Below are 20,584 nucleotides of genomic sequence, written 5' to 3' on the forward strand. Positions count from 1 at the left end.
CACAGTGGCGGCCGTGTGTACCATCTACAAGATGCACCGCAGTAACTCGCCAAGGCTCCTCAGGCAGCACCTTCCAAACCCACGGCCACCGCCATCTAGAAGGACCTGGGCGTGGTTGGCGGGTCCAAAGAAAGGGCACTCGCCAGGGCGGAGGTTGGCATCGGGCAGGAAAGTGAGACCCTGTTTTTTTTAAAAATTTAGCGTACCCAATTATTTTTTCCAATTAAGGGGCAATTTAGTGTGGCCAATCCACCTAACCTGCACATCTTTGTGGAGGTGAAACCCACGCAGGCACGGGGAGAATGTGCAAACTCCACACGGACAGTGACCCAGGGCCGGGATTCGAACCCGGGTCCTCACCGCCGTAGGCAGCAATGCTAACCACTGTGCCACCGTGCTGCCCAAGTGAGACCCTGTTGAGTTGCAGTTCCCCGTGGCTCGTGTGTCACCCCCTCCATCATCCACACACCCACCACCACCACCGCCGCCACCCCAACACCCACCTCCCCCCTCCCCAACTACTTTAGGGTCCTCCTCCTCCTCGAACAGCTCCAGCTCCTACAGCCGCAGTCCATCCCCCAGGGCTGTGGCGACTGTCAGGAAGGCCACCATTGCTGGTTCTATTCCAATATCCATTATCAACATGGCTGACATGTTAGCCTGGTGTGTATCCCCGTTCCGAACCAGGTCTATCGGGCTACATGGTGGCCCGGTTGGCACTGTGGACCTTGCTCCCGCATGTGCCCCCCTCCCCATTCCCCGCACCCCTGGCCCCGCCGGTGTCCAGCCCCCTGCGGGCTGCTGGCCCGAGCGCGCCTATCCCGCCTTACTTGTCGGCTGCCACTGCCCTTGCCAGCATCACAAATGTGCCGTCGATATTTGTAAATAAGCGAATATCCATTTTATATGGACACCGGAAGTCTTAAAGATGGCTGCCAGAAGTCACCTGAAGTTTTGCAACTGCAACGTGGTCAAGCTTGCGGTCGTCTCCAAGTAGTCATATCCAGGCATGTGAAGACACTTCCAACAGTGCAGCACCATTTTCAGTACTGCACTGGGAGCACCAGCTTGCGCTATAGGAACCAGCCAATGGAGGGAGCCTTAAACCTTTCCTCAGAAACTTGGAGCAAAGTTCCGAAAGAAAAAAAAGCGAATCCAAAGAAACTTTTTTTTTAAAGTGCTGATATTCCCTGGCGGTGAATTTCCTTGACAGAAATTGACGAGTGATAGATTGCGTGCTTTTGTTTTGTTCTGGCATGAGGCAGTCCTTAATTGGAAGAGGTAATAAACTGTAACTCATAAACCTTTGCCGCTATGAGGCCTGCAGCATCTGTGTGTGAGAGAGAGAGAAAGGATTATTTTGCAAACTCATTCTTTAACTGCTGCAAATCCAGCGCGAGGAAGATCTAGCCTATCCCATGTCTGGACGAGCAACACGCACCTCTATTAACCAGAAGTCGCTCAAAGCCTGCTGCGTCGATTTCTCAGAGCTGCATTTGCAACAACTAATTTGCCAATGCAGTAGTTTAAAGAACCCTGGAAGAAACACTCTTCCGCATACACAATCATCACAGGCCCGCCCTGAATGTCATTCAGGATAATGCAGCAGAGGGCCTGGCAATGCATTGGTCATTTATCACAATCCAATGATATTCTAACTTGGTTTCTCACTGAATTTTAATCCCTTTGAATTATCTTTGCCAAGCTGAAGTTGCTGAGCATAGAAATTGTCATTTGTCATTGTGACAGGTACCAGCTTGTTCTTATGTACTTGGCTTGGGTCAATTTTCTACCCCCCCTCCGCCCCCCCCAGCCTTCACCGCTCCCCCCCCACCCCACCGCTAATTTCCACCCCTCTTCTCTCCTCTGATCTCTTCTCACCCGCGCCCTCTTTCACCTACTGCCTACCTACTGCTGGAGGTGTATGTTTCTGTGCCCTGTGTACCCCTATGATTGCTGCACTTTATGGGCGCTGACCCCCCCCCCCCCTCGTTCCCGCCCCCCGCCCCGACCACACACCCAACTGGCCAACCTGGCTTGAGCTATTCACAACTGAGAGGCATCGCGGCTAAATCTGTCTCATCCACCAGGCACATGCTGCATTTTCCAGCAGAGGCCACTAGGTGGCATTCTAAGGGGTGGGGTGGGGGGCGGAGGGGGTTGGTGGAGGTGAAGTCAAGATGGTTCTTCTCCCCCCCGAACCCCCTCCCCCCTCAACCCTTTGGACCCCTTTGAGCCAAGACTTTGACTTTTGGATTTCTGTTCTTCTTTTGAATGTTCTTCCAGTTTTCTCCCCCTCTCGCTCCTGACGAGGTGCGGGTCCATGTGAACTCAGCAGTGTGCTCATTTTCATCGGCGCGACCCCAGCCACACGTGGGGCGTTGGGGAGTGTGAGGCATCACGTCCGCGGGTGAACCTCACCTCACTTGCCAGTCAGGCACCTATTCTTTCAAGATACTGCCAGGTGGGCAGTACAGAGGTAATGGTACGGGACTCTCCAGGCATGAGTTCAAATCCCACCATGGGCAATTGGTGGAATTCAATTAATAAACCTGTGATTTAAAAGGCTCAGACTGAATCACTGGGCTGTTATAGAAATCCAGATGCCTCACCAATGCCATTCAAGGCAATCTTTACCCCATCTGGCCTAGCTTTGGGTGGCATCGGTGGCACAGCGGTTAGCACTGCTGCCTCACAGCGCCAGGGGCCCGGGTTCAATTCCGGCCTGGGGCGATTGTCTGTGCGGCGTTTGTGCGTTCTCCCCCGTGTGTGTGCGTGGGTTTCCTCCGGGTGCTCGGGTTTCCTCCCGTAGTCCAAAGATGCGCATGTTAGGTCGATTGGCCGTGATAAATTGCCCCTTAGTGTCCAGGGATGTGCAGATTAGGTGGGGTTATGGGGATTGGATGGGTGTTGGGCCTAGGTAGGGTGCTCTATCAGAGGGTCGGTGCGGACTCGATGGGCCGAACGGCCTCCTTCTGCACTGTAGGGATTCTATGGTTCTAGGTGCGTCCACAGACCAACGGCAATGCGGTTTACGTTTTGTGCCCTCCAAATGGCCCGATAATTGTCAGTATCTTACCATCGCCGGTTCAGGTAGGGATGGGCACCAAGAGCCGGTCTTGTCAATGATGCTCGAGTGCCCCCACTCGCGGCGGGGGTGTGGGGGTGAAATTTAAAGGGGTGAGGGGGAGCATCACATTGGAGGGGGCAACAATTTGGAAAGATCGCCAGCGAATCACCACAAAGTGATCATCACCCATCAGCCATCCTGACCCAATACCAGGCGGCAGCAGATTAAGAAACTGTAGCAATAAGACAAAGAGGGAGGATGCTCCTTGGTCAGGCTTTGAGGGGGAAACGTTGGCATCATCGGTACCAGTTTGCCATTTTGGGCAGCACGGTAGCAACAGTGGTTAGTCGGGGGCTTCTTTTTTCTGATAAATTTAGAGTACCCAATTAATTTTTTCCAATTAAGGGGCAATTTAGCGCGGCCAATCCACCTGCCCTGCACATCTTTTGGGTTGTGGGGGTGAAACCCACGCAGACACGGGGAGAATGTGCAAACTCCACACGGACAGTGACCCAGAGCCGGGAACGAACCTGGGACCTCGGCGCCATGAGGCAGCAGGGCTAACCCACTGCGCCACCGTGCTTTCCTAGCCGGGGGAGTAGTGGGAGTTGGCCAGAAGGTGGGCTGTGGGGTCGGGGTGAACGGGTACGCGCCATCTTTTTGGGCGCGATCGGTGCGTGTGTTGGGGGGGGGGGAGTAGGCGTACGCGCGGCTGCAGCTTGTCAGCCCCGCGCATGTCCAGCATGGACCCGGCGATTCCCCCACCATTTTTTGTGCGTTCCGCGGGTGTTTCACGCAGCGCCGGTGCTAGCCCCTCACCGGTAGCGGAATTGGCGAGGGTGTGGCGCCAATTTTCCCCTCTGTGGAACACCATGGATCCTGCGTTGGCGTCAGCACTTAGACGCAGGAACGGAGAACCCGGCCCATGGTTTTTCCCACTGAATGAGCAGGAACGTGCAACACCTCGATGAGTGGCACCGGGAGAAGCTGTCCCATCCCACAGGAGCTGAACAATCGGGAGGGACTTCGCAGGAAGAACAGATGACGCATTACGAAGGACAGAAATAACGTTGGCTGAGCCGCACACGCGACCACACAGTGCAGCACCATGATTAATGAGGGTAAACAAACACAATGTAATCTTCAATGCTGAACTTAGCTTGTTTGAGGGTTCTGCAATGGTTTCTGCTGAAATAGAACTGTTTCCTCGACGCTGAAACTCCTCAGGAGTGGGCACCCTCAACAATTATTTTAAAGGAGCTTTTCCCCATGTTGTTTTTCCACAATTTGAATTAAAGATGAGTTTTCAAAAGGAAGAATGAATTCTGATTTAATTCAGGCTATGTAAATGATGGCACGCTACAAATTACTCCTTCCACCACCGGCGCACAGTGTCAGCCGTGTGTACCATCTACAAGATGCACTGCAGTAACTCACCAAGTCTCCTTAGACAGCACCTTCCAGCCGACAACCACTGCCATCGAGAAGGACAAGGGCAGCAGCTACCTGGAAACCCCACCACCTGGAGGTTCCCCTCCAAGTCACTCACCATCCTGACTGGGAAATACATCGACCGTCCCTTCACTGTCGCTGGGGCGAAATCCTGGAACTCCCTCCCTAAGAGCACTGTGTGTGTACCTACACCATATGGACTGCAATGGTTCAAGGAGGCGGCTCACCACCACCTTCTCAAGGAGCAATTGTGGCCAGCGACGCCCCATCCCATAAATGGATAAAACAAAAAGTTTATTCTGCTGTTGTCAACATGCAATTGTAATAGCTTTTGCCTGTAAATTGCTGTTTTAAACCCAAGGTGCGCTACTGTAAATAGAGAATTTCCCAAAGGAAAGATACGGGTCGAGTGTAGTCATTATTGCTGGATTTGGCTGATAGTGTTGAAATCTATGGGATGTTGTTTTGGGGAGAGTATATTCTCGGAGTTTTGCAAAGTAGATCGATTTGGAATAGGGTTAATTTAAGTATACCGTGTGTGTGTGTGTGTGGCCATTATTGTAGTTAAGTGTTGCATTCCTTGTGTGTTTCACAGTTTAATTAACATGTTTTTATTTGAATGATTACAAGACTGTAAGTTTCCTCACTGGTTTTCATCTCTTTCCTCACAACGCAGCAAATGGCAAATTAAACAGTTAAGAACCGGCGTTCCAGGTTTCCTTTTCCGGGATTTGGGATACCCTCGCACATAACCTCAGCCAGGTTCTTAAGAGCTCTCCCCACGAAGAAATGTCTCTCGACATCATCCCTGATTGGCCCAGCTCCAATTCCAAGGACAGAACTCAAGGAAAGAAAAAATGCTGGAAAATCTCAGCAGGCTTGGCAGCATCTGTGGGGAGAGAAAGGAGCTAATGTTTCGAGTCCAGATGACCCCTTTGTTGACAAAAGACTTTGAGGCCTCCCCTCCATTCGACCACCTGTGGCTGCTGGAAGGCATTTTATTTGGTTAATGTAGGCAAGGTCCGTATCACACGACTGTTCGTGACACAATGTAGGGTCGGGGGCCCCATTTGACCCCGATGTTGATTAAATCTTGCTCGATGATGCTGCTGGTTGTCATAATATACATCTATGTATATAATGGAGTGCAGACAGGCAGTGATTGACACACGGGATGACCAGTGAGCACATAGAACACAGCAGCCAATCACCAGACAGGACACGACCACTATAAAGCCAGAGGGCACCATTTTCCCCGCTCTATCTCGGGATCCAGCCTCTGAGACAGTCAGAGCTCGTGAGCAGCAGCCAGTGCAAACACCATGTGGTAGTCAGTTAGTCTGGTCAGGCTAGCCTCAGGTCTCCAGTCAAGTCAGCATAGTGCCATCCCACAGTTGAACATGTAAAATAGTTTAGATGTTAAATAAAATTGTGTTGCATCTCATCAAGTGTTGGAAGTCTTTCTCTCGCTACACTGCATCAAGCGCAGTCCACATCGACCCAGCCTGCCCAACACATCATTGGTCTCTTACCTTATGGTTCATTCCTCATTGAGGTTGTCGGTGAAGAGAGTTTTATCGCCGCTTCCAGTGCCCCATCGAGGGGAGGTGTGGGTGTATGGTTTTCTATACGGTTTGGTAAACAAGGAGGGAGAGAGCCAGCTAATCTTGTAGCTAGAGTTAATAACCAGAATCTATCATCTCCGTCACCCCTGTTTGCGTCACCAGGAGGTTGATGCACTCCTTGCCAGCCAGGAGAAAGTGGTTTCGAATTTCATCCCAATCCCAGCCGAGCTTTGGGCAATTCTCTGGTTAATGCCCCAATAAGGCAGGAAACAATGTCCCACCCTCCAGTCCATAACCTCCCTCCCCGACTCTCTGACCTGCCAAATTCCTGATCCCACGAACTCCCACACCACTCACCCCATGAGCCCTCCCACTCCTGAACCCATGACCTTTCACACTCCCGACCCCATGAACTCTCCCACTCCCGACCTCATGAACTCTCCACTCCCGACCCCATGAACTCTCCCACTCCCGAGCCCACAATCGCCCACACTCCTGACCCCACAACCTTCCACACCTGACTCAACGACCTCCAACACTTCTCACCACTTGACCTTCCACACTCCCTATCCCATGACTCCCACATTGCTGATCCTCTGATCTTCACCCTGTAGTGATCTGTACATCTGCTGGCATGTAAAGGGTTAACATCTGTACGATAGTGCAAGACAACCACTAGATGGCAGCACCAGCTCCATGTATAAAAACTGTACTCAACGGAGTTTCCCTCCTCTACGTATCAGGAGTGACTAGAGAGCAGAGTATTAGAGATATAGCTTAGTTAGCACGTGTAGTTAAATATTATTTCTACTTCTTATTTACTTAATCATCTGTTATAGTTGTAGCAGAGTGAACAAACTCATCAATATTTATATTCGTTATTCAATAAATGTTTTTTGCTTAATTTGAAGACTGATAGTTTTACTGAACTACAACCATCAGACCATTCTGGAAGTAAGCAAAAGATGATGTATTACAATCACGTAATATAATACACCCAGCCCACAAACCCCCCCACGGCCTCAGATCCCTCCCCCTGTACCTTTGGGCATGATGTGGAGATGCCGACGTTGGACTGGGGTGAGCACAGTAAGAAGTCTTACAACACCAGGTTAATGTTCAACATGTTTGTTTCAAATCACTAGCTTTTGGAGCACTGCTCCTTCCTCAGGTGAATCATTCACCTGAGGAAGGAGCAGTGCTCCGAAAGCTAGTGTTTGAAACAAACATGTTGGACTTTAACCTGGTGTTGTAAGACTTCTGACTGTACCTTTGGGAGTACAGAAGCTCTGAAACCCCCTTCCTAAATCTTGCTGCCTGCCATTTTGACTGGGTTTCTGGCCAAATACCGGAATATAATCATCTTTATTGTCACAAGTAGGCTTAATACCTCAATGAAGTTACTGTGAAAATCCCCTCGTCGCCACATTCCAGCGCCTGTTTGGGTATACAGAGGGAGAATTCAGAATGTCCAATTCACCTCACAAGCACGTCTTTCGGGACTTGTGGGAGGAAACCGGAGCACCTGGAGGAAACCCCTGGCGGACAGGGGGAGAAAGTGCAGACTCCGCACAGACAGTGACCCAAGCAGGGAGTCAAACCCAGGTCCCTAGGGCAGCACGGTAGCACAGTGGTTAGCACTGTGGCTTCACAGCACCAGAGTCCCAGGTTCGATTCCTTGCTGTTCACTGTCTGTGCGGAGTCTGCACGTTCTCCCCGTGTCTGCGTGGGTTTCCTCCGGGTGCTCCGGTTTCCTCCCACAGTCCAAAGACGTGCAGGTTAGGTGGACTGGCCATGCTAAATTGCCCTTAGTGTCCAATAAGGTTAGGAGGTGTTATTGGGTTACGGGTGTAGGGTGGAAGTGAGGGCTTAAGTGCGCCGGTGCAGACTCGATGGGCCGAATGACCTCTTTCTGCACTGTATGTTCTATGTTCCTTGGCACTGTGAAGCAACAATGCTAACCACTGTGCTACTGTGCCGCCCGTACAAGCTATCTTGTAACTTGGTGGTCAAATGTTGTTTAATCACGCTCCTGTGAAATGGGTGTTACAATCCATTAAGGCACTGTATAAACGCAAGCTGTTATAAATGAAAGCTTTTCTTTCAATGCTCTGGAATATGACATGTGAAATTTTCAGGTGGAAAGGGGATGAATTGCTATACCACCACAGCCCTGCAGAGGGAGAGCTTCGCCTCATGAAGAGAATGGGTCGAAGAAGCTGCCGACACATTTAGGCGTAAGTCGTGGCTCTTGTCAAAAGTACTGAGAAAGAATTTTAACTGAATTTAATAATATGCATCGTGCTATATCTTTGGGTTTTCCGTGACCTCCACACTGCCAAGGTGCGCACCCCACTTGACGTTTACAGATCCAACATGCGCTGTCCATCTAATGCAAAGCGTAGACTCTTACAGCACGGGAAGGGACCATTTGTCCATCGTTACTGTGCCAGCTCTTTGTGTTAAGAACCCTGCAGATGTTACCTGCGAGGGCTTTTCCAAACCCCGAAGAAGAACACTGGTTCTTAGCGGTGTCTATCTGTTCAGAATGATGTGAGGAATTCAGTCAGTAACCAATCTAGTCGCTTTGGAAGCTATGAATAAAGAATATTTATTAAAGTAAAAGAAAAGAAAAAACACACAAGAAACGACTAATACACACAATGATACTTAAGTGTGTGAATAACTAAACACTGTGTTATTTGAGGTTACCTCTTGTTCCCAAATATACCCTGAACCTGCGTCTTTCACAGGATAATATCTGCCATCTGCCATCATTCCAAATGTTTGATGGAACAGGCCCCCTCCATGGCTCTGATCACTGATGGAACCGGCCTGTTGGATGGAGAACTAGCTGCCTTCCCCAATGAGTGTGCTAGCAGTTATATCGATCAGTCCCTTTGATATTCCTTTCTGTGGATTCTGCTGTCTACTTCGCTCAAATTCCTTGCCTTTGGAAGTTATCATTTATATCACCCCACTGATGGCTGGTCCACAATGTTTTTGAGGCACAGTGGTTAGCACTGGTTTTTTTTTTCAGTCTGCAACAGATGACCTGTACGCAATGAACAAACTTTTCTTCTTCACTAATGGTGTGCATTTAGGCGGGAAATCCATTAAGTCTTGGTTCTGAGGGCAGCACGGTGGCACAGTGGTTAGCATTGCTGCCTGCGACGCTGAGGACCCGGGTTCGAATCCCGGCCCTGGGTCACTGTCTGTGAGGAGTTTGCACATTCTCCCCGTGTCTGCGTGGGTTTCGCCCCCACAACCCAAAGATGTGCAGGGTAGGGGGATTGGCCACGCTAAATTGCCCCTTAATTGGAAAAACATAATTGGGTACTCTAAATTTTTTTTAAAAGTCTTGGTTCTGCTACGTCGTTGGTATTAATGGACATCTGATCCTCTCAGAGGCATGAGAATTGGAAAGTAGGGTCAATAAATCAAGGGTCCCAGTTATCGCACAGAAGCTAAATGGACTCTGTAGTCCAGTATTGGCCATGGCTTACAATCATGCAAAACTGCAAGGCCGCCTTATCGATAGTTATTGGAGGTGAGCTGACCACAGACTGACTGAGGGTTCTAGCACAAGTGTACATTCACCCCCATTGTGATAGGTAGTCATGTCTGAGGGAACTGCTCAGCTACCTGCTGACCTCTGTCATGACATGCAGACATGCAGATAATGATATACAGACAGGCAGCTAATGAACACAGACATGACCAATGAGCAGAATTACAATGAGCTAATGGACATGACCAATGAGCAGGCAGGACACTCAGGGGTGGTATCTCACTGTAAAAGGCAAGAGGCACTCACACTCCGCCTCTTTCCACTGATGAACATCTACAGAGTGAGTCAGGGTGTATGTACAGTATCACACCTCCAGCACGTGGCTGAGAGCTAGTCTGGTTCAGTCAGACAGAGTAACCACACTTAGGTTAGCAGGGAGTCGAACTCATAGAGAACTGTGCTAACTGTGCTACTGGTTCAATAAATCAGATTGAACTAACTTCAAGGTCTGGAGTATCTTTTGCTTAAAGCTGCATCCAGTTGCAGCCTGTGTTATCCCAGAGTACATAACACAACAACCTCCAGGATCATTTTTTACAAACATATTTAGAGTACCCAATTTATTTTTTACAATTACAGGGCAATTTTAGCGTGGCCAATCCACCCACCTTGCACATCTTTGGGTTGTGGGGGCGAAACCCACGCAAACATGGGGACAATGTGCAAACTCCACATGGACAGTGACGCAGAGCCGGGATCGAACCTGGGACCTCGGCGCAGTGAGGCAGCAATGATAACCACTGTGCCACCGTGCTGCCCGCCCTCCAGGATTATGAGCCTGCAAGGGGTGGCCTGGGGTTGCCATGTCTCAACTGAGGGCAAACGAAGGCCTTGAAACTGGATCCTTGGCTTGGAGATGGAAGGAGGCCACTCAAGGGTAATTCGCAATGATGTCTCAATTCTATTCGTTCACAGATGCAGGGACGGGTGGAGAATGCAGGCTACAGGCAGCATTGCCGAGTTGATAGCTATGATTAGAATCAGGACAGGAAAGGCCTATCAGTGATTGGCCCAGCTCCGGGAAGACCATTGGCCTGAGGAACAAGAGCCAACGGGGGCCCAGGGAATCCCAGATTCTCCCGAGGAGTCTCAAAATCTACAAATACGTTTATATGACCACGAGCCCATAGAAAATGGAGCTCAAACATGGAGATGAGTGAAAGACAGTTTGGTAGCTCACATGTGCCACATTCTCCGTTAGGACTCATGCCAAGGGCGGCATGGTGTTGCAGTAGTTAGCACTGCTGCCTCAGGCGCTGTCCGTCCGACATTCCTCCTTCTGTCGGTGACACCAAACCCAAACTGAGGACGTCGTCTGACCGCACAAAATGTCCTTTCCCGTAAAATTATCGTTAGTTTAGTGGAAATTAATATTTAATATTCCCCCCCAAAAAAACAGACCTTCCCCGTTGCTCACAGCGGGACAGAGAATATGTGGAATTGTGACATCTGATACATGACGGGAAGCCAGTGTGATTACATTTGAGAAAGAACCTCCGACGTTTCATACGCTGTAACCCTTAACCAATGACGGTATAGTGCAGAATCTGTTAAAACACTGCTGTTCGTCAGCATGTGCATCATTCACTCACGTGGTTTAGCGAACACTTAGCAAATCCCTGTCTGAAGGAACTCACCAAGCTTGGCAGGGCAGGGATGTTAATTAATGTGGTCTCCTCGGATTTCCCTCCGAGCCTATAGGAGGTCAGGCATTTCCCGCAGCTGGATTTGCAATTTGGTTTGACTGAATGCTTGAGTGGCCATTCCATTTGCTTTCTCCATCAACTTATGAATTAATAAAGGGCTCACCCAGTAAAAAAATCACAACCGACACTTACGACACCTTGAGGTTTTAGGACGGATATGACCCATCTTCTGCTTTCCTCTCATTTAGAATGACTGTAGTGCATAAGGAGGCCATTCGGCCCACCGAGTCTGAACCAACCCTCTGAAGGAGCACCCTACTTGGGTCCACTTCCCCGCCCTATCCCCGTCTACCCACCTAACACGCACACCTTTGGACTGTGGGAGGAAACCGGAGCACCCGGAATAAACCCACGTGGACACGGGGAGAACGTGCAAACTCCACACAGACAGTGACCCAAGGCCAGAATTGAACCCGGGTCCCTGGCGCTTTGAGGCAGCACTGTGCCACCATGCCGTCCCTACCTCCTCACCTTTACCTGCAAGGGGCCTAAGGGCGATCAAACCTTTCCACAATTAGAGCATGCACGAAATTTAGAGGGAGATTATTTGGTTCATCGATGCTCATCTGCCGCGAGAAAGCGATGATGATTTCACAGAATCATAGAATTTGCAGTGCAGAAGGAGGCCATTCAGCCCATCGAGTCTGCATCAGCTCTTGGAAAGAGCACCCTACCCAAGGTCAACACCTCCACCCTATCCCCATAACCCAGTAACCCCACCCAACACTGAGGGCAATTTATCATGGCCAATCTACCTAACCTGCACATCTTTGGACTGTGGGAGGAAACCGGAGCACCCGGAGGAAACCCACGCAGACACGGGGAGAATGTGCAGACTCCGCACAGACAGTGACCCAAGCCGGAATCGAACCTGGGACCCTGGAGCTGTGAAGCGATTGTGCTATCCACAATGCTACCGTGCTGCACCTGCACCGCCATTCGATAAGATCATGACTGATCTGATTGTGGCCCCAACTCCACTTTTCAGCCTGTCTCCTCTCACTTGTGAGTGGAATGGAGCAAAGAAAAATGTGATGTTCTTGGGACAGAAGCAGCCAGAGACATTTAGAATTATAACTGCATGAGCTGTTAAACATGGATCCTATATTATTCATTCTGAGCCGACTCCTTCTGCTGGTAAATGTAGGCATGGTGGCCTCGAGTAGATAAAATGCGCAATGTAACTTTCAATACGCTACAAAAATCAGGAACGGAGGAGTTCCTGTCTCTGATCTCTCGCTGTTATGTTGATGTACCCTGGAATTTCTGCAAGTTCTTTTCCTCCACTGTCAGCCAAATCGTAGATGGCACACCGTGTGTCAGCTGAAACATACTACGAATGGACACTTGGGTAAGGCTCTGGAGGGTTGCATTGGAGCTAGATTCAGGAATGGAGGAGAGAGTACACAGAGGGCAATTGCGTCAAACAAAACTCAATCTATGTCGATCGATTTCAGCAATATCTTCCCGACCCATGACCTCTGCCACCTAGAAGGTTCAAGGGAAGCGGATGAATGGGAAAACCATCGGCTCCAAACTGCACGCCACCCCGACTAGGAAATATATTGCTGTTCCTTCGCCGTCACTGGGTCAAAAGCCGGGTACGCCCTCCCTAACAGCACTATGGGTGTACTTACACCACAGGGCCTGCAGCAGTTCAAGAGGATGGTTCATCGCCACCTTCTCACGGGGCAATTAGGGATGGGAAACAAATGCTGGCTTGGCTGGTGATGCCCAAATCCGATACAAAAAAGAGCCATGATTTCTTCGGAAGGGCAATGATGCAAAATCACAATGGGTCCATTGGGTTATCCAGCGACATCCAGCTGGGAACTATCAAATCCTACCTGAATTTATTTTGTTTTAAGAAAGAGATGCAGCCAATTCCACTTAAACAGCTGTGAAATTCCTCTTCATGGGGCTTCGGAGTCCTGGTCGGAGACAGCTGATTGCAGTTGATCTTTCCATGCTGTCACTGTGTTGGCTTCGGGAAGGAATTGTCACCTGGCAATAGCTTCATTCATCTTGGCAGCGCACAGCTGAGGTCCCAGAACCGTGCGCCACGTGACTGATGAATTGGAGCCCGAAGGCGTAGGCCAATGCATCGCTGAACACTGCACTCTCTTTCTTCCTGAACACAGTAAGAAGTCTTACAACACCAGATTAAAGTCCAACATGTTCATTTCAAACACTAGCTTTCGGAGCACTGCTCCTTCCACATGCGAATGGCTCCTCATTCACCTGAGGAAGGAGCAGTGCTCCGAAAGCTAGTGTTTGAAACAAACCTGTTGGGCTTTAACCTGGTATTGTAAGACTTCTTACTCTGCTCACCCCAGTCCAACGCCGGCATCTCCACATCATTTCTTCCTGAAGATAATTTTAGTGGAATTTTTAAAGAAGAAATTGAAACTTCCCCACCCCTCCACCGGCCCTCGCTTGTCTGAACGAGTTAACACGTCGTGAAGTGCAACACAGTGGCGCTGAGCGTAATGAAAGAAAAGTAAGGCTTGTGGTTATACAGCGCTGGTCTTGACAAGGTGGAGGTGGAAAGAGTGCTTCCTCTTGGGGATGAATCCAGAAATGGGGCGCAGTGTTTATAAAATGAGGGGTCGCCCTTTTGGGACAAAGATAAAGAGAAATGTTTTTCCCTCAGTGGATTGTATGTGTTTGGAATTCTCTGCCTCGCAGAACGATGGAGGCGGGGTCGCTGAATATTATTGAGGCGGAGGTAGAGAGAGTCTGGTTAGGCAAGGAGACAAAGATTATTGGGGGGTAGATGGAAATCCATAGAATCCATACAGTGGGGGGAGGGGGATGGATGGAAGGAAAATCCCACCCTTGGAGGTTTGCTCGTTTTATATCTGCTATGAAGAGATGTAATTGTGTCCGTGTAAGTATAGGGTAAACAGCCCAAATCTGTGTGGTTCTGGTCAATAACGGCAGCGTAATCCCGCCATTTGGAGATGGAAACGTCCAGTGTAAGTACGGGGGATGTGCTTACATCGGGAATTCCAATGGGTCCCACCGATATCTTTCAGGATACCCCCTGCTAGGGGTGGGATTTTCCACGCAGCCAGACAGGTGTTTTGTGGTCGCGTAGGCCCCGCCATTGTCAACAGGGTATCCCGTTCATTGCACCCCTCGCCACCGGGATACCGGCGGGCAGTTGGCAGGGCCAGGAGATCCCGTTGGTGTGAATGGACGGAAAATTCCGGCCCTGGTGTCCGGCTATCCAGAAACCAGGAGATCTGGGCCGCCATTACTCAGCTGGCCATGGCAAATGATCCAGGCCTCGCATTTTGCAGTCCCATTTCCAGAAATGACAACAGTGACTACACTTCAAAGAGTACATAATTGATTGTAAAATGCTTTGGGACACTGAGTGCTGACTGCGTGGAGGACGCTGTATAAATGCGACTTCATTCTATCTTTCGCAGCGTTTGCGTTTCTGAGAAAAATAGCACTTTTTTGCCTTACTTGGCAAAATGTGGTCTTCCTAAGGGGGGGCTGGTGTGTACAGTGAGTAGGTTATATTACACATCGAAAGCAGCTAATGAATCAATATGAGCAAACACTGCGTGCAGTCATAAACAGTGGCCTCTGCCCCTGCTGTCTGTTCATAAATATGTTTCCAATTACTCGCTGGTCTCTGGTGTCAATGAATTCCCATCAATAAACCCACTACAATTTTCATGCAAGGCTCCTGTTAACGGTTGTTAAACAATCGTGGGTGGGCATCACACAAACCCCGGGTCAGTGTTTATTCAATCCTCAGACCTCGGTCACCAAGCAAGCCCCGTTCAATTACAGAGGGGGAACAGTTAACCAATGACAGTGGCACCAGACCAATATCTGTTGTTAGCTGGACTGGTTTGGGAGGGGAGTGGTTGCGATTCAGAGGTTTGAAGCTAATTTTGTAGCGGGCAAAATAAGCGGGCAAAAAGTGCCTCCCGTGAGTCAGTGCTTCCCTAAGTGTCTTGTCCCTCAATCTCCTGCTCACACTCTGTTTAATGTCAAACACTGACTTGTTACACATTTATGTAATGTCGCAAGTTAAAAGACCAGAAGATCCCTCACACTTATTATACTCTTGGCTAATAGACGAACGTCACTAAATCAGCCTGTTGAAAATCTTGAAAACCAAAGTGGTTCAACATCTTTATATTTACCCCTCTCTGGTAGCACAGTGAGGGCGACACGGTAGCACAGTGGTTGCTTCACAGCGCCAGGGTCTCGGGTTCGATTCCCGGCTTGGGTCACTGTCTGCGCGGGGTCTGCACGTTCTCCCCGTGTCTGCGTGGGTTTCCTCCGGGTGCTCCGGTTTCCTCCCACAAGTCCCGAAAGACGTGCTTGTTAGGTGAATTGGGCATTCTGAATTCTCCGTCGGTGTACCTGAACAGGCGCCGGAATGTGGCGGCTAGGGGATTTTCACAGTAACTTCATTGCAGTGTTAATGTAAGCCTATTTGTGACACGAATAAAGATTATCATTATATTATTGTTTTGACATCTATCTATCTGTCTATCTATCTATCTATCTATCTATCTATCTATCTATCTATCTATCTATCTATCTATCTACCTACCTACCTACCTACCTACCTACCTACCTACCTACCTACCTACCTACCTATCTATCTATCTATCTATCTATCTATCTATCTATCTATCTATCTATCTATCTATCTATCTATCTATCTATCTATCTATCTATCTATCTATCTATCTATCTATCTATCTATCTATCTATCTACCTATCTATCTATCTATCTATCTACCTATCTATCTATCTATCTATCAATCTATCTAGTCTATCTAGTCTATCTGTCTATCCTGTCAATCTGTCTATCTATCCTGTCTATCATATATTTCAATCATATTTTTCTATTTTTTTAAATTGAAAGTACCCAATTATTTGTTTCCCCTCCAATTAAGGGGCAATTAACGTGGCCAATCCACCTACTCTGCCCATCTTTGGGGTGTGGGGTTGAGACTCACACAGGCACGGGGAGAATGCGCAAACGCCACACGGATAGTGACCTGGGGCCGTGATCGAACCCGGTTCCTCGGCGCCATGAGGCAGTTGTGCTAACGACTGTGCCACCGTGCCGCCCCCTATTATGTATTTCTGAAATATTAGAAGGGGAAATGAGTTGCTCCAGGGAATCAGGCACATAGCTGTCTGTTGGCCTCTGTCTCAGAAGTGGGTTGGCGTCCCATTCCAGATATGCCACAAAACCTAAGCTAACACACTCGCGTGTCACGCCAACCTGTCGGATGTGCCATCTTTTGGATGGGATGCTAAGTTGACGCTCTGTCTGCTCCCCTCAAGAAGAGGGGTGTTCTCCCCAGAGCCCACATTTATCCTTCAACCATCATCACCGCTGAAACAGATGATGGAGTCAGCATCGCGTTGCTGTTTGTGAGAGCTTGCAGTGGGCAAATCAACTGTCCGCTTTCCGACAGCACAACAGTGGCTCCAATTCAAAAGGACACCTGGCTGTCAAAAGATTTGGGACTTTCTGAGGTTGTGAAAGGTGCTATTAAAATGTCAGTCTTTCTTTCTCAAAACGGTAGGTTTCTGTCGGTCTGTGAGGACTGCTTCTTGGATCGCTGTTGAGCAGCAGCAAACCAAGGTTGCTGAATTTGTCAGCAAGGTTTGGGAAGAGAAATTAAAAGACATCGATCCTCAACCTCGCTGTGATTTCTGAGCAGCAATGTCATGCTCCACACAGTGAGGTGCAATCTCACCGGAACCCACAGACTCCTGCGCGACATATGTCAGTCGCCAGTCAATCTAGCGAGAAGCCATGTTCTCGCTTTTCTGTCGTTGTTGCTGGCGTCGACTACTCGCAGCGGGAGATTACACCTGTCACTTGTTTTTCTTTGCATCACGGGGACAATGCTTTGTTCAGCTCTGAACCAATGAGGAAAGGAAGGAGAAAGAACGAGGAAGGGCAAGACTTTCATTTTTAAAGTGCCTTTCAAGCCCCCAGATGTCCCAAAGTGCTTCACAATCAATTAAATACTTAAAAAAAAAAATTTTGAGTGCCCAATTCATTTTTTTCCGATAAAGGGGCAATTTAGTGTGGCCAATCCACCTATCCTGCACATGTTTGGGTTGCGGGGATGAAACCCATGTAAACGCGGGGAGAATGTGCAAACTCTACACCGACAGCGACCCACAGCCGGGATCGAATCTGGGACCTCGGCGCCGTGAGGCAGCAGTGCTAACCACTGCGCCACCGCGCCGCCTCTATTAAGTACTTTCTGAAGTACAGCCACTGCCGTAACGTAGCAAACGTGGCAGCCAATTTGTGCGCAGCAAGCTTCCACGAACAGCAAGCTGATGACGACGAGATAATCTGTCTTAATGGGATTAATTGAAGGTAAATATTGACCAGGACACCAGGAAAAACTGTGCGAGCCTGCTCCTGAACCTAGCCAATATTGCCATCACCAGGTTCAGGTAGTGGACGACTGAGGGGGCCATCCAGCCAGACGCTCTACCCTCGACTGCGGGCACATTCGCAACTAGGTGTCCCTATAGAGGGAGCACGTGATGCCCACTGGCACTGTCAAGACCTTCTATGCCTGGTGGGCACCGCAGGGACTGGCGTGCCTCATCAACCCACTGTGGTGAATGTATTCACCTAAGTATGAACTAAGTATAGCGCTGTGACCTATGACCTGGAAATAATGATACGGTCTACTTCCAGGTACTGTACTGGAACCCCGGTGGGTTCCGCCTTTGGCTCTGCCCTCACCGGGGCCATATATAGTCCGGCCACCTGTGTGTGGCACTCATTTGTACAGTCGACACTGGCAGGCGAGTTCATGGATAATAAAGCCTAATGTTCACTCGTTCTCACGGTCTCACAGTGAATTGACGGTATAATACCCGCTTAATCACCTTTTGGTTTCATGTTTAAGTTTCCTTTGTGATTTACTTTTTGCTTTGGGCAGTATCCCTTGGCCCTTTAATTCGTCTTTCAGTTTATTTGATTTACTTTAGTTGGTTATTTGATTCATTTAATAATAGGAAGGAAAAATGGGCTGCTCTTGAATGAAATAGTGCCTTGGGAACTTGTTTCTACCTAGAGGGCAGGCATGTTCATTGCTTCACGTCTAATCCAATGGCTGGCACCTCCAACAGTGCAGCACTCCCTCAGTGCGGCAGTGGAGTTTCAGCCTTGATTTGGTGCCCGAGTCTCTGATGTGGGGCATTGACCACAATCTTCTGATGCAGAGAAGGGAGTGCTGCCAGCTGAAACAGGGCTGACACCACAAAGCATTCTGGGACATCCTGTAGTCATCTCGGGAGATAATAGTGTCGTGGCAATGTCACTGTTCAGGTGATCAAGGTTAATTCAGGCTAATGCTCTGGGGCCATGGGTTCAAATCCCACCCTGGCAGCTGGTGAAATGTTTCAGTTCAATTAATAAATCTGGAATAACAATAAGAACCTTTATTGTCACAGGCCGGCTTACATTAACACTGCAATAAAGTTACTGTGAAAATCCCCTAGTTGCCACGATCCAGCACCTGTTTGGGTACTCAGAGGAAGAATCCAGAATGTCCAATTCACTTACCAAGCACGTCCTTCGGGAGTTGTGGGAGGAAACCGGAGCACCCGGAGGAAACCCACGCAGACTCCGCACAGACAGTGACCCAGCAGGGAATCGAACCTGGGACCATGGCGCTGTGAAGCCACAGTGCTAATGACTTGCGCTACCGTGCTGCCCATAAATATATATATATATAGACCCAATAAGACCAGCAGTCCAAGCACAGGCCTCAAAGAGATGCAGACTTGAGTCTTGTGTGGTCTTCAATTCAGTGACAGGTGCCTGATCCCCTTAAGGGGTGGGTCCAGGGGCCCATCGGGAGTGTGAAGTCGGAATCATTCATACAGAAGATGATTGCCACAAGGGACGCAGCAATTGCAAGCTCTTTATGTCGATCTGCCATTCGAGTATTGAATTCTTTCCCAGCCCAAGTTTCTTCGTCCCCCTTTCTCTCCAGGTGAGCAAGCACATGCGAAAGAACCCAGGAGGCTCTATTCCCTTCGCAAACCCACTTTCGTTTAATTTCACGGTCTCTTCATTTTATGCGTCGTAATGAAAGGCAGTTTGATTGAATGTGTGAGGCAGTAACATTGGAACGGGTACCAGTAAGAGCAAATTAACAATTTCAACAAAGGATGGGAGAAGCGGGGGGAATGAATAAAAGCTTTGTGGAACACCTTCGCTCAGCCCATAAGCAAGGCCTCAACCATCCTGTTCCGCACCACGTGAACTCAGCATCTTGCTCTCGTGCCCGCGTCCTCCGCCCTTGGCCTGCTGCATCACTCCCGTGAAGCACGAAGCAGCACCTTGTCTTCTGAGTGGTCGCTATACAGCCCTCAGGACTCAACGTTGATCTCAACAACTTTAGACTGAGATGTTTCTCATCCACCTGAACCCCCCTTTTTTTTATATCCCAGACACCTTTTTTGCCTCAAGGTGAAATAACCTTCTACCCCCCCCCCCCCTCCCCCGCCCCCCACCTCCCACACCGGGCCATACGTCTCTCGTTCGTACGTTTGCTACACCTTGTTGCAATCTCTCCCAGCTACAGTTTAGTGTCCAACACATTTTCCCTCACTTTAGGCAGCACGGTAGCACAGTGGTCAGCACTGTTGCTTCACAGCTCCAGGGTCCCAGGTTCGATTCCCGGCTTGGGTCACTGTCTGTGCGGAGTCTGCACGTTCTCCCCGTGTCAGCGTGGGTTTCCTCCGGGTGCTCCCTTTTCCTCCCACAAGTCCTGAAAGACGTACTGGAAGGTAATTTTGGACATTCTGAATTCTCCCTCTGTGTACCCGAACAGGGGCCGGATTGTAGCGATGAGGGGCTTTTCACAGTTACTTCAATGCAGTGTTAATGTAAGCCTACTTGTGACAATAAAGATTTTTCTATAGTCTAGATGAAGAGTCATACGGACGTGCAACGTTAACTCTGTTTTCTCCCCCCTGTAGGTGCTGCCTGATCTGCTGACTTATAATAATAATAATCGCTTATTGTCACGAGTAGGCTTCAATTAAGTTACTGTGAAAAGCCCCTAGTCGCCACATTCCGGCGCCTGTTCGGGGAGGCCGGTACGGGAATTGATCCCGCGCTGCTGGCCTTGTTCTGCATTGCAAGTCAGCTGTTTAGCCCACTGTGCTAAACCAGCTTTTTCTG

At 49.2% G+C, this 20,584-nt stretch overlaps 1 long non-coding RNA gene across 2 annotated transcripts in view; it reads right to left on the minus strand.

Annotated features, from left to right (window-relative positions):
* Window positions 1-816: 816 nt before the first annotated feature.
* The window catches only part of LOC119956948, a 35,307-nt gene continuing 15,539 nt past the window's right edge, over window positions 817-20,584 (minus strand). For both annotated transcript variants that reach the window (XR_005458713.1, XR_005458714.1), the window contains 2 exons: window positions 8,572-8,681; window positions 817-1,330 (listed from right to left, as the gene is read on the minus strand). This is a non-coding gene — a long non-coding RNA (uncharacterized LOC119956948). The remainder of the gene's footprint in view (window positions 1,331-8,571; window positions 8,682-20,584) is intronic.

This window comes from Scyliorhinus canicula, chromosome 24 (assembly GCF_902713615.1).
Source record: "Scyliorhinus canicula chromosome 24, sScyCan1.1, whole genome shotgun sequence".
Classification (NCBI taxonomy): Eukaryota; Metazoa; Chordata; class Chondrichthyes; order Carcharhiniformes; family Scyliorhinidae; genus Scyliorhinus; species Scyliorhinus canicula.